The sequence below is a fragment of the Pelodiscus sinensis genome, chromosome 8 (genome assembly GCF_049634645.1).
Source record: "Pelodiscus sinensis isolate JC-2024 chromosome 8, ASM4963464v1, whole genome shotgun sequence".
Classification (NCBI taxonomy): Eukaryota; Metazoa; Chordata; order Testudines; family Trionychidae; genus Pelodiscus; species Pelodiscus sinensis.
In genome coordinates, this window is record NC_134718.1 from 26,316,575 (window position 1) to 26,331,076 (window position 14,502).

General features: G+C 44.1%; 1 long non-coding RNA gene across 1 annotated transcript in view; it reads left to right on the plus strand.

The window, feature by feature from the left end:
- Positions 1–258: 258 nt before the first annotated feature.
- Positions 259–14,502, plus strand: part of LOC142830496 (uncharacterized) — an 86,235-nt gene continuing 71,991 nt past the window's right edge. Inside the window, exon 1 of the long non-coding RNA XR_012905791.1 lies at positions 259–963. This is a non-coding gene — a long non-coding RNA (uncharacterized LOC142830496). The remainder of the gene's footprint in view (positions 964–14,502) is intronic.

The following is a 14,502-nucleotide window of genomic DNA, read 5'->3' on the forward strand; positions in this document are numbered from 1 at the left end:
GTATTGTAGTCTAGACGCTCTCTTTCGAAAGAGGCTTGCAGTCTAGACATAGCCTTAGGGCATATCTAGACTACATGGAACAGTAGAAAGAGGATATGCAAATTCCATGGGATCACACTTCTGATCACACTTTTGAAAGCGAATATTTCGAAAGAGAAAGTAAATAAAGTGCGGCTTTTTCTGCAAACCACCCCCTTCGTCGAAAAGCTGCTTTTCCTCAAAAAAGGTTTATGCGGTTTTTTTGACAAAGGGGGGGAGGGGGGGAGGTTCACCGACAAAGCCAGATCTTAATTACTTTCTCTTTCGAAAGCTCTGCAGAATTTGCATATCTTCTTTTGACCAGTCCCAGTAATCTAGATGAGCCCTATGTATAGACTAGAGGTTAGTCTTCCTCAGGTTTGCCAACAGTAGACTGAAAGGACACAACTAAGGAAGTGTAGACCAACCCAGCAGATAATTTAGGAAGAGTAAACACAGAAGACTGGTGATATTAACACAATTAATATGATTTTTTTAAAAAAAATAGTAAAAATCAGAACAGCTTCTGTACATGATAGTGGTTACATGTTTACCCATGCCTTTTGATGAATGTTTTTACTACTTTTCTCCTCTTCCATAAAACAGAAGTCCTCAGCCTTTCCCTGATAGCACCCATTCTTATCCCCATAATCTATTGCCTATGTTCCTACAGCACAATCAATTCTACAGCAGAACTTCATATTCTAAACATTTTGAATATCCTCTTATATTCTTTTTTTTCTTTTTCTCCCTCCTCTCTCTTGCAACCTTTTAACATTCTCTCTCAAGAAGCTCCTCTTTGGTGACTAAATCTCTGTTATGGCAATTTCTTCCAGGTTTTCTCAGTTTCAAACAGTTGGTTAGAGATGTTACTGCCACTGTGGAAATACAGTAAATGTTGCAAGATTGAAGACTCCCAGATTGCTGTAGCTGTTGTTGGCACAGGTACCAGCCACTGTTTAAAGCAAAGACAATGTACAACTCTGTGTCTTGTTGTTATAACTATTTATCTGTTTCCCATATGTCTTCTGGGTATGTCTGAATTTACTGACAAAATAAGAATTTGCTGCTATTATGGGTGCAATATAAAGACAGAAGAATGAGCTATATTTTCTTTCACATACTGTATCATCAGCACGATTACGCCTTAAACTCTGATTCCAGAATCTTTCCGATTTAGCGATAGTTGGTGGTATAACAAATAAAATATTATCTTGTTTTAAGCAAACCTGGAAATGTCTATCTACACTGAAAAGCTATTTCAAAATAAGCCATTCTGGAGTAGTTTTTTCGAAATACAGCCGTTACCCAACTTACGACCATCTGCACTTACAACCAACCTTGCGGCAGCACGTTGTGTTTGCATGTCTGCGGTCAGGCAGCGTGTTTACATTTCATTCCCTCACAGTGTTTTCAGTGTTGGCTTGTGGCCATCATGTCAAGTAAAAGAAAAAGGCTAGTGATAAGGGTGGTGAGAAAAGAAAGAAAAATTATTGATTTGGAACAGAAAATAGCAATAGTGAGGCAATATGAAGGGGGTCAAACAGTGTCTTTCATGTTGCGTAAGCTAGGGCTATCAAAATCCACTATCAGCACCATTATGAAGAACAGCGATCGCATTTGTGAAGCAGTGAAAGGGTCTGCTCCTATGAAATAAATTCTAACAAAGCAAAGAGCAGGTCCCATCCTGGAAATGGAAAAACTCTTAGGGTATGTCTACACTACCACCCTAGTTCGAACTAGGGTGGTTAATGTAGGCAACCGGAGTTGCAAATGAAGCCCGGGATTTGAATTTCCCGGGCTTCATTTGCATATTGCCGGGCGCCGCCATTTTTAAATGTCCGCTAGTTCGGACTCCGTGCCCGCGGCTACATGCGGCACGAACTAGGTAGTTCGGATTAGGCTTCCTATTCCGAACTACTGTTACTCCTTGTGGAACGAGGTGTACCGGTAGTTCGGAATAGCAAGCCTAATCCGAACTACCTAGTTCGTGCCGCATGTAGCCGCGGGCACGGAGTCCGAACTAGCGGACATTTAAAAATGGTGGCGCCCGGCAATATGCAAATGAAGCCCAGGAAATTCAAATCCCGGGCTTCATTTGCAACTCCGGTTGCCTACATTAACCACCCTAGTTCGAACTAGGGTGGTAGTGTAGACATACCCTTAGTGCTTTGGATGGAAGACCAAATTGAAAAACGCACGCCATTAAGTCTCATGACTATACAAGCTAAGGCTCGTAGTCTTTTTGAAGACTTAAAGAAAAAGGAGGAGTATGACTATGGCCAAACTTTCACTGCCAGTCACGGTTGGTTCAACCGTTCAAGATGCGTGCAAACCTTCATAATGTGAAATTAAGTGGGGATTCGAAAGCAGCAGAACCTTTCATAGAAGCATTGGATAAGCTGATAAAAGAAGGAAATTATTTTCCAGAACAGATCTTTAATGTTGATGAGACAGCTCTCTTTTGGAAGAAAATGCCCAAATGTACTTACATACATAAAGAAGCAAAAACTAGGCCTGGTTATAAGGCTTTCAAAGATCGTCTAACAGTTTCGTTAGGAGGCAATGTTTCTGGGTATAAATTGAAATCCCTCTTGATTTATCTCTCTGAAAATCCTAGAGCCTTCAAGAATATCAGCAAGGCTACTTTACCAGTTCATTATCGTGCTAATAAGAAAGCCTGGATGACGCTTGCATTTTTTGAAGATTGGTTCATGAACTGTTTCATCCCTGAAGTCAAGTCATATTTTCTGGAGAAAAGAATTCCTTTCCAAATTTTTTTTATATTATGTAACCCCTCTGCCAGGCTGAGTTAATAGCAGCAAGGGCTGGGTTCAGTATCTAGGGCTCTCCTCCCAACAAGGTAATACAACACCGGCTTGAGCCCCCACCCAGTGACCTGGGAAATCTTACATACACCTCTGGGTGCCTCAAAGAGGCAATTTTTCCCGTCGCAAGCACAGAACCTCAGTATAGCAGCAAACCTTTAATAACATGTGGTAACCGACATCAGCATTAACTTGGGAAAACACCACAACTCGGATTCATAGACCAAATATGAGCAAAGACCCACCCCTCAGCCACGAATCACCCAAAGTCCCAAAGTCCAATGCCCCAAAATTCTCTGCCCTGGGTCAGTGCCGCCCCAGGGTTCAAAAGTTCACCTGGCAGGGTTTTACCATCCCAACCTGGAGGGGCGGGGATTGATACACCTTACATGGTCCGCTGATGGTTCCGCCTCTCTATAGGGTTCTGCCACTGTCGGCAACGCTAGTCACTCTGCCACACTCCACCTGTCGCCTCAGCTGTCCCATGAATGGTCTGGCTCCACGCCCCTGGCCGCCAGCTGGTTGCTCCTGCAGCTGCTCCACTGGCTGTCTGCTGCCGCTCCTACTGGCCTCAGGTCACCCCCGTCAGCCGCTCTGCTGTCCGCCTGCACTTGCTGGTTGTCCCTGCAAGCTGCTCTGCTAATAGCTCAGCAGCATAGTGCCAGGCTCCCCACAGCAACAGTGATTTCAGCTCTTCCATAGTATAGCACCAGCCTCCCCACAGCACACAGTGATTTCAGCTCTTCAGCAAGTTCAGCTCATAATAGAGGAGCCTCAGTGCGAGTGAACCACTGGCCCACCGTGAAGTCAACTCTGCAGCTCACAACTAGACTCCTAATGGAATCCAAATTAGTTCTGATATTCCACAGTGGAGAGAGGAGGGGGTGCAATTGGTGGTGTTTAGGCCCTCAGACAAGGCCCCACCACCAGGTGCAAAGACCTGTCCCCAGTCTCTCTCAAAATGACTGGGTTTGGAACCCATGCCCCTTGTCTAGCGAGTACTACTTAGTTTATGGTGAATCCCTCTGTCATAAACAGTTCCACCATTCCATTGTCCTTGATTCACTTAACACTGGTCTACAATTTTTTAGAAGTCATCTGCTTCAGAGATAAAATGTGCTATTTATTATGTATTTTGTTGTGCTGAATTCAAATATGACAATTAACACAACTGATTGGCTACTGTTTCCAAGATATTTAAGTTTTTACATTTTACGTCTATGAATATTGTGTAGATAGTAGAGTTTTAATCATACATTGTAAACCTAGGTCTTTTCATGTGTTTATGGTTGCTTTAAATGATAATATTTCACTTGTCCTGTTTATATAACATTTTAAAAATCAGCAAAAGGGTTATATAAATAAAATATATTATGAAACAAAAGGCAAAAAACTATTATGTACATAGTTTAGTCCAATTCAGTGTCTACTCGGTGCTTCTTTGATTCTCTCTTGTATTCATTAAATGGAGCATCTCTTGTCACTGTCCAGCAATAGTCTGCAAGCATTGAATGGCTCCATTTGCCCTGATAGCATTTCTCCATTGTTGCAATGTCCTGGTGAAATCGCTCGCCGTGCTCGTCGCTCACTGCTCCGTAGTTTGGTGGAAAAAATCTAGATGAGAGTGCAAAAAATATATCTTTAGTGACATGTTGCAACCAAGGCTTTTGTATGCCTTGAGGAGGTTTTCCACCAACAACCTGTAGTTGTCTGCCTTGCTGTTTCCGAGAAAATTTATTGCCACTAACTGGAAGGCTTTCCGTGCCGTCTTTTCCTTGCCACACACTGCATGGTCAAATGCATCATCTCAAAGAAGTTCACAAATCTGAGGACCAACAAAGACATCTTCCTTTATCTTAGCTTCACTTAACGTTGGCAATTTTCCAATCAGGCACTTGAAAGCTGCTTGTGTTTTGTCCATGGCCTTGACAAAGTTCTTCATCAGACCCAGCTTGATATGTAAAGGTGGTAACAAAATCTTCCTTGATTCAACAAGTGGTGGATGCTGAACACTTTTCCTCCCAGGCTCCAATGACTGTCGGAGTGGCCAATCTATCCTGATGTAGTGGGAATCTCTTGCACAACTATCCCATTCGCAGAGAAAACAGCAGTACTTGGTGTATCCAGTCTGCAGACCAAGCAAGAGAGCAACAACCTTCAAATTGCCACAAAGCTGCCACTGATGTTGGTCATAGTTTATGCACCTCAAAAGTTGTTTCATGTTGTAGTAGGTTTCCTTCATATGGACTGCATGTCCAACTGGAATTGATTGCAAAACATTGCCATTATGCAGCAAAACAGCTTTAAGACTCATCTTCGATGAATCAATGAACAGCCTCCACTCATCTGGATCGTGAACGATGTTGAGGGCTGCCATCACACCATCGATGTTGTTGCAGGCTACAAGATCACCTTCCATGAAGAAGAATGGGACAAGATCCTTTTGACGGTCACGGAACATGGAAACCCTAACATCACCTTCCAGGAGATTCCACTGCTGTAGTCTGGAGCCCAACAGCTCTGCTTTACTCTTGGGTAGTTCCAAATCCCTGACAAGGTCATTCAGCTCACCTGGTGTTATGAGGTGTGGTTCAGAGGAGGAGGATGGGAGAAAATGTGGGTCCTGTGACATTGATGGTTCAGGATCAGAAGTTTCATCCTCTTCCTCTTCCTCGTCTGATTCAAGTGAGAATGATTCTGGTGCATCAGGAACCAGCAGTCCTTCTCCGTGGGGTCCTGGGCGTATAGCTGATGGAATGTTTGGATAATGCACAGTCCACTTTTTCTTCTTTGACACACCTTTCCCAACTGGAGGCACCAGGCAGAAGTAACAATTGCTGGTATGATCTGTTGGCTCTCTCCAAATCATTGGCACTGAAAAAGGCATAGATTTCCTTTTCCTGCTCAACTACTGGTGAAGATTTGTTGCACAAGTATTGCAGCATATATGTGGGGTCCACCTCTTGTCCTGATCTCCAATTTTGCAGCCAAAATAAAGGTGATAGGCTTTCTTAACCATAGTGGTTATACTGCGCTTTTGTGATGCAAAAGTCACTTCGCCACAAACATAGCAGAAGTTATCTGCACTGTTCACACTAGTACGAGGCATCTCTGCTCACTTTGGCTAAACAGAAATGTGTCCCTTTGCAAAAATCAAACATTGACAAATAAGAGAGCATGACACTGTATGATTTCTAGAGCTGATATAGGGCAATTTGTTCAGCAGAGTGATGTAAGCTTCTTTATGATTGCATCATCCATGACTTCTAAGAACAACATGATGCAAAACCAGCTTCAGATTGCATAATTCATTGTTTTGCCTAAAAAGCAAGTACTGTCCAAACCCAGTCATAGATTTATTGATCGATCCAGTCAAAGATGTATTTTAGTAATTTCTGGTTTAAATTGAGATCCCTTCCCTTTATAACTCACTTATTCTCCGCCATTCCCAAGTCAAGGGTCGTATATACTGACCCAATAGCATATCTTGAAAACTAGAGCCCAGCAACAATTTTAAGCATCATTTTCATTCTCAGTGACCCAGAATTAGTAAAGTTTGACTACATTTATTTCAGAAGCATTTTGGCTGTAAAGCAGTGTAATCAGGGTAATAACACGTTTATCCCCCCCTGCCTCAATAACAGAGAGACTGGGGATCCCACAGTGGTCAAAGTGACCATTTGGCCTGCTGTGAGCACATACTAGATGGGGTGGGTGTGTCTATGCAATTTGGGTGTATCTATGTAAATGAGATCAGCCCCTGAAGGCTCTTTGCACCACTTGCCACAGTTCACCACCAGATGTCAGGGTAGAGCTTACCTTGACCCCGCTTACATTAGATAATGCTCCAGGTCACCCTCAATACCTAAATTACTTACATTCCAACGTGAAAGTGGTGTTTCTGCCTCCCAACACCACTTCTATTCTCCAACCCATGGACCAGAGGGCCATAGCTGCTTTCAAAGCATATTATCTTTGCAACACATTTACAAAGGCAGTAGCTGCCACAGAATGCAAAAACGGCAAAACATTATGTGAATTTTGGAAGGACTACAACATTCTGCATTGCATAAGGAACATTGCTGCAGGGTGGGAAGAAGTCACTCCACAACGTATGAATGGCATATGGAAGAAAATCCTAAAAAGATTTGTGAACTGTTTCAAAGAGTTTGAAAAAGAAAAGCAACTGGAAGACATTTCTAATAACATTGTACAGCTGGCGAAAGAAGTGGATCTGGAAATGGATAATGAAGACATACACCAATTGGTTGAGGATGTTGGGGAGGAGCTGAGCAATGACGATTTAATGCAGCTTGAGGCGGAGAGGGTAGCAGAGGAAGAGAGACAAAAAGCCCAAGAAGAAGAAGCCCCCAAAAACTTTGTGATGAAAGAAATGGCTGCAGCTTTCAGCAAAATAAATGAAGGAATGCAAATGTTTGAAAAAATGGACCCTAATGTTGCGAGATTCTCAAAGGTGGATCGTTTAATTCAGGACGCCCTGGCTTGCTATAAGGAAATTTATAACGAGAAGAAAAAACAAATTGTCCAGTCCAAAATGGATATTTTTTTAAAGAAAGCCCCAGCAGTGCTGCCTCCCATAGTGAACCAATGCCTTCTACAAGCAAAGGAACTGCTGAAATAGAATCTGTTGATGATTTTCTTACTGTAGTTTTTTACTCCTCCGATTCCTCATCCAATTAATTCAATTGACATTACTGTATTTAAATTACTGCATTGTGTTTTGTATTTCTTGTTCATGTTCATTAAATAAAGTTTGCTGTTGCTGCAGTAGTGTTGATTGCTGTGTTTTTTGGTGCTTGGTTATGCTTTGAGTGCTTTGTATGGGGTATTTCTGACTTATGAACAAATTGAGTTACGACCAGCTATTCGGAACGTAACCTGTTCGTAAGTTGGGGAACACCTCTAGCACATCTATACTGCAGGGAAGCCTCAAAGTTAGTCGGAGGCAGGCTTCCCTATTTTCTCAATTTAGAGTCCCAGGAGGTACTGGGAAGGAATAACTTAGAATGGCCCTGGTGAGGGCCTATTTTGAAATAGCAGCAGCGGAGCATCTACACCTGCCATATTTCAAAATAGATATTTTGGAATAGGCATTATTCCTCATAGAATGAGTGTAGAGAATAATTCTGGATATACTCGGTAAAAACAAGCTGAGGATGTATTGAATACCAGCGCTGGTGGAGTACCAACCAGGGGTTAACCTGGAGAGCACTAACTTAACTAAAACATACATTAGGTTATATAGGCAGCAGATGGACTCAGGGGATGCTGAGACATCATTATCTCAGCAGGATACCATGGACTGCCTCAGTTTACCCCAACAATGAGTTTTACAGATTTTGGAATAAGTTGTCCATTATTTCAAAATAATTTCGAAATAATGGAATAACTGTGTAGACTCTCACATTGTTATTTTGTAATAATGCTAGTTATCTCAAAATAATGGTGCAGTGTAGATGTACCCTCTGTAAGGGTTAATTCCAGAAGAACTCTGTACGTGTGAAGTATAGAGGTGGTGAGTCCTGCATTCCCCCCCCCCCCCCCTTCCCTACTGTCAGCCGACGGTCAGGGCAGTGTGTGTGTGTGTGTTTCTGAGAAAAGGTTTAACGTCTGTGTCTTTACTGCTAGGACCGGGGTCCCGTCGCAGAGGGTGGCCAGCAGGCCAACAGACGCCTCGTTATATAGGAAGAGCTTATTACACCTTAGATTTTAGCTGCTAGAACACAGGGGTTCCTTCGCAGCGGGCAGCCTAGGAAAGGCTGAAAAGGTGCCCCAACGGATCTTGTCACCTGGGAGTGACACAGATCCAAACGCCCAAGCTCTCCCTATGTCTGTCCTTTTATGACCAGCTGAAGTTCTTTTAAATTGTGCTTGGTTCTGTTACAGCAGGCATGTCCAAAGTCCGGCCCGCGGGCCAATTGTGGCACGTGTTCCGATTTAATACGGCCCCCGCTTCCTCCCCCTCTTCTGGCTCCCCGGCGCTCTTTTGAACTGGCGCGCCCAGCGCGCCGCTTCCGGCTGCGCCGCCGCCGCCGCCGCCGCCCATGGCCTCCACGGTCCTAGAGCCTGCCCTGTAGGGCACGTCCGCAGCCCCGCTCCCCCGCTCGGCTGCGGGTTCACCCTGCCCCCGGGCCGCCATGAGGCCGGCGTGCCCTGCGCTCTCCGCCCGCCTCCGACCCTGCGGGCCCTCCGCCTTGGGGCTGAGAGTGTGGGGACAGCCCTCACGCATATTCACTTCTTCAAATCTGGCCCTCTTTGAAAAAAGTTTGGACACCGCTGTGTTACAGCAACTGGAGGAGTCAGGTTAAAGCTTAAACAGTTACAGGTTTATTAAGAGACTTATAAAAGCATATGGTTACAATGGCTATTGCTCTATTTCTTAAATGCTAGCGCATATATATATATATATATATATGTCTTAAAAATGATCACAGGAAAAAGGTAAAGATAGAAAATAGAAATAATGGTACTAAGTGACAGCTTAATCTTTAAAGAGCTCTAACAGTATGTATATATATACTTAAGCAAAGGACCACATCCAGGTACAATTTTAACCCTTTCTGTGCCTCTCGACTCCAGCATGTCAGGCCAGGGCCGGTCTCTCAATTCCTAGGAAAGACGAATATGAGGTGGGCGTCCTCTCTGGAACCTCGGGAGATCAAACACCTAACCCGACCAGCAGATAGATGGTAGATTGACACTCAGAGAAAATGCGCTGCTGGACCAATCTATATACTTCTGGGGGCCCGTATCTTCTTTCTTATCTAAGATGCTGAATTGTACTGGTCTGTTTTGTGGCGCCAGTTCTTACAAGCAAGTTTCAAGTTAACTTACACTTGCAAGAGAGAGAACTAAATTGTGAATAGTAGACATTTTTTTTACTGGGCGAGAGATTCCTCCCCCCGCGGATGGATGTGTGTTCGTATCAATATGGGTTTGAGTCAAGGGCACTCCTTGGCAGCCTCTTGGTCAGCAATTGGCGTATCTCTGTTTACAGCCATTCACGGTCACATAGCCTGGGCTTTGTGCTCTGTGTGGCCTGCATGCTCCAGGCAAGCAAAAATGGATGTTACAAGGGGGGATTCCTGTCTAGCTACACCTACTACTGATGAGCCAGAAGCAAGCCTCTAGAACATATGCCATTGTAGCAAGAATGAATTGTAGATAAAGGCGGGAACATAACCATCCTGTTTACCCAAATGTACTGATCATGTAAACAAAGTCAAAGGACAAGCAGTACAGCTGAGCCATACTGTAACAAGCAATGAGTAACCCCCTGGAAATATCCAAACTGCCAAATGAGGTAGAGACACTGTATTTAAAGCTGCACCAGAGCACAGTAATTTGAACCTCACCAGTGGGCTTTGGTACCGGCGCCTCAAAAGATAAGTCTCCCACTTTGTCCACAGCTGAAACGGGGTTCCCGACTTGCAGAAGGGATGTAAGAAAGCCACTTTTCTTATTATGTTTTTCTTTTAGTTACGGGGCACAGCTGATAGCTGTTAGAAAATAAACTGCTTTTGTTTGACAGATACCTGTGTAGCATGTCTTTGTACTTCGCAAATCCAGTGTCGGACCTGACACTTACTATTGCTGGCAACAACCTCTAATCATAGAATCATAGAATCATAGAATAATAGGACTGGAAGGGACCTCGAGAGGTCATCGAGTCCAGCCCCCCGCCCTCAAGGCAGGACCAAGCTCCGTCTACACCATCCCTGACAGATGTCTATCTAACCTGTTCTTAAATATCTCCAGAGAGGGAGATTCCACCACCTCCCTTGGCAATTTATTCCAATATTTGACCACCCTGACAGTTAGGAATTTTTTCCTAATGTCCAATCTAAACCTCCCCTGCTGCACTTTAAGCCCATTACTCCTTGTCCTGTCCTCAGAAACCAAGAGGAACAAATTTTCGCCTTCCTCCTTGTGACACCCTTTTAGATATTTGAAAACCGCTATCATGTCCCCCCTTAATCTTCTTTTTTCCAAACTAAACAAGCCCAGTTATTATTATTAATATAGTTATTTCTTGGAGAGTAGAATGCCAAGCTTATAATTTACTTTTACAAATAAAGTTAGTCACAAATTTACTTTTAAGGATGTAACCTAATTATCTCCTAAGAGAAGGCGTAAAAAGCATTGTGTAGGTTCTGTCTAAAAAATTAGCATGCAACAAATGCCTGAGGGGATTGCAGTCTAATGTTAAGACCCTATTACTATAACACACCCAGTAGGCTGACTGACTTGTTTCTCTTTTCAAAGTGTCTGATTTATTTAGATTCCAGGTTTAAAGCACAAAACATCTCACGTGTGCTGCTTGTGTATAAATCTTTAGTACACAAGCCAAGAGTAATATATTTTGTTGTACCTAGTGTTCTTTAGTCATATTATTCTTCAGAAACAAAGAGGCTATGTAAGATGACAAGTGTTAAGATAGCATAGAGGAGGGGATTAAGTGATTACCTGGCATTTGAAAATTGTACATATATGGTTTAAGGGCTCACTAACATTTGGAGAGATGTGTTTTGACTGCTTAATAATTTGTATTCTTTGTTTGTGTTCAGTTTCCCATTACATCCAAATACAGCAATAATAAAATATACCACATTAAAACAAATAAGTGCCTTACTCTAATACCATAAAATGGACATCAGCACTATTGTATGGTCAATTAGTTGGAAGGAATAAAAACTGATCTTCAGACTCCAAATGAATAGAACATATGAATAACTGTACTGAAATAATCTGATAAAGCTTGATTTTAACAAATTAACATTTGATTTTCTCTTTAGCACTCTTAGGGCATGTCTATGCTATGAGATAAGGTCAAATCTTATATGGTTGACTTCTTACCACCCGATTTTGTGAAGTTGAAGGTTGTTGTCTTCACTGCAGGGAAGAATTTAATGTATTCCGAAGTAGCGCACCCCCATGAGGGAGTCCACCAGAGAGCGATGCATCATGAGCAGCTTTTTATTCTGGGTTATGATCATGGTACCCATTGTGGGGCTTGTGTTGCCAGCAGGGCTTGTGTTGCCAGCATCCCATAATGCACTTGTCTAGTCCCTAAATGGGAGGTGATGTGCTTGCATCTTGCTTGTGCTCTGGTCACCCATGAAGACTCCAAAGCAACTTGAACATGACTTGCAGCAAACCATCGTGCTGGTGATGTGTTGCTGGTGCACCTAATGGCACAGTATTTGGAGAGTGTACACGTCACTGTTTCAGGATAAGGACAGAGCTTAGCGTGGCATGGAGGCACTGTTCATGCAAGCCCCGGTGTTGATGCTTGCGCAGCCACCAGTCAATCCTCTAGACACAGCGCAATGCAGTTTCGGACACCATGAGAAAAGTTCAGATTAGGAGGACCACATTGTGATGCAGAGATGGGACACTCAGCAATGGATGCAGACATTCCAATAGTACAAAGCCACATTCTTGGAAGTTTGCCAATAGCTTGCCCTTGATGTGAGATGCCAGAATACCCAAACGAGACATGCTCTGACCATGGAAAAGTGCATGGCAGTTACCCTATGGAAGCTTGCAACACCAGCTACAGTTTAGTGGAGAATTAGTTCAGCATGGGCAAATCGACTGTGGGGGTTGCTCTTATAAGAGCAGCCAAGGCGATCAACAGCATTCTGCTATGGAGGATTTTACTCTAGGAAACATGGACACCATAGTGGATCGCTTTGCCACGATGGGGTTCCCTAACTACTGTGGTGAAATACATGAAATGCACACCCCCATCTTGGCCCTGATCATCTTGCCTCAGAGTACATCAACCGCAAGGGATACTTCTGCATGCTGCTGCAGATGCTGGTGGATCACAAGGCCCATTTCACCGACATCAACCTGGGATGGTTGTGAAAGATGCATGATTCTCATATAACTCCTGCCTCTTCTGAAAGTGGCACTTTTTTCCCAGACAAGAAAATAAGAGTTGGAGAGGTGGAAAACTTGGCAACCCAGCCTACCCCTTGCTCCCATAGCTCATGAAGCCCTATATGGACAGTCTGCATCCTAGCAAGGAGGAGTTCAACAACAGGCTGAGCAAGTGCAGAGTGGTGGTGGAATGTACATTTGGATGATTAAAGGGTAATTTTAGGAATCTCATGACTAGGCTAGACCTCACTGAATGCACCATTCCTGTAGGCAGTGTGGTGTACACACCATAATCTCTGTGAGAGCAAGAGGAAAACTTGTCTGGCAGAGTGGGGGACTAAAGCAGAGCACCTAGTCAGAGAGTTTGAATAGTCTGACAGCAGCACAATAAGGAGAGCACAGTGCGAGGCAGCACAAATCAGAGAGGCCTTGATGGATAGCTTATTCTGCAATGCCAGTTTTTAGACTCTTCCACATGGCTCTCCATGGGATACCTCTGAATTCTCTGTGTTTATCTTTAATCCACCCCTGCAGTTCAAGCAATAACAAGATGTTTGTTCAAAGAACAGGAGATTTCTCTGGGGGAAAGCAGAAGTGAGAAACCAAAAGAGGGAGGGGAGCTCAGGGGCAGAAGTGGGATTGTCTCCTGAGGTCCTGGAGGGTGTGGTTGCTGTGAAGTCCCCCTATGTCCTGGGGACCCTGAAGGAAAAGCAAAGGAGCTGAAGGAGGAGGGACTGGGGTTGTCACTGGGGCATATGGGCTTCTAGGAATAGACCCTCTACAGGCATGAAGCCAGGCACTCCATAACAGTGACCATGGAGGCAAACATAGTCTCCTTCTGCCTTGCCTGCTGCTGTCTGGTGACTCTTCTCTCCTGGCATTCTGCAATGTGGTCCAGGTGCTCTGTCCGCATCTCCTCCACAAGGGAGTGTATGCAGTCCATCTGCTTCTGGAGCGTGTCCTACCTTGTCTACTTTCACCTGCAGATCTGAGCCAGGTGGGCAGATGCTGGAAGAGGGGGAGTATGCATCAAGCTGGCTGCAATCCCAGTGCAATCCCAGTGACAAGGGCAGACATTGTGGGACATACATTGTGTTAAGCCTCACCCTAATCTGTTAGCCTACACCAAAGGGCTCTGTAAAGACAATGGCAATGTGTTCCATGCAAGGCCAGCTGTGTGTTTTAAAGCAGGCGATTTTTACATCAGGTTCACGGAGTTCTAATGGAAGCACTGGGATGCAGTCTGCTCAGATGCAGGTAGAGGAAGGGGCCACATGGTGTTGCAGGAAGAGTCCTTCTTTCCCAGCCCTGTTGGGAAGGGAGAGGGAGAGACTGTGTCTGGCACACATGGCCTCCCAGGGAAAATGCTAATTTCCCTATCTCCTTCCTGCCAGGTTGCCATGAGAGATATCAGTCTTCTCTGAATGACCTGGAGTGTTTGGGAATGGATGCTGATTGTGGCCATAAACCTGGGCCTTATGCTTCAATGCTTTTGTGGTTAGTTATGGCAGACCACTTACTGTGTAGCTTGGCACGGTAAGGTGCCCTACCACAGAGGACGGAATAAGATTGGCCTCCCCCAAAATGTGAGAAGCATTAAAGAGTTCCTATCTGAGTGCTTCATGCAGCTGTGCAAACAAAATGTCCACTCCATCTGAAGACACGTGAACCCCACCTCACCCACTCGCATTGTGTAGGCAGAGATAATGCTGCAGCTCACCCCTTGTTGCCTGAACCCACTTGTAGT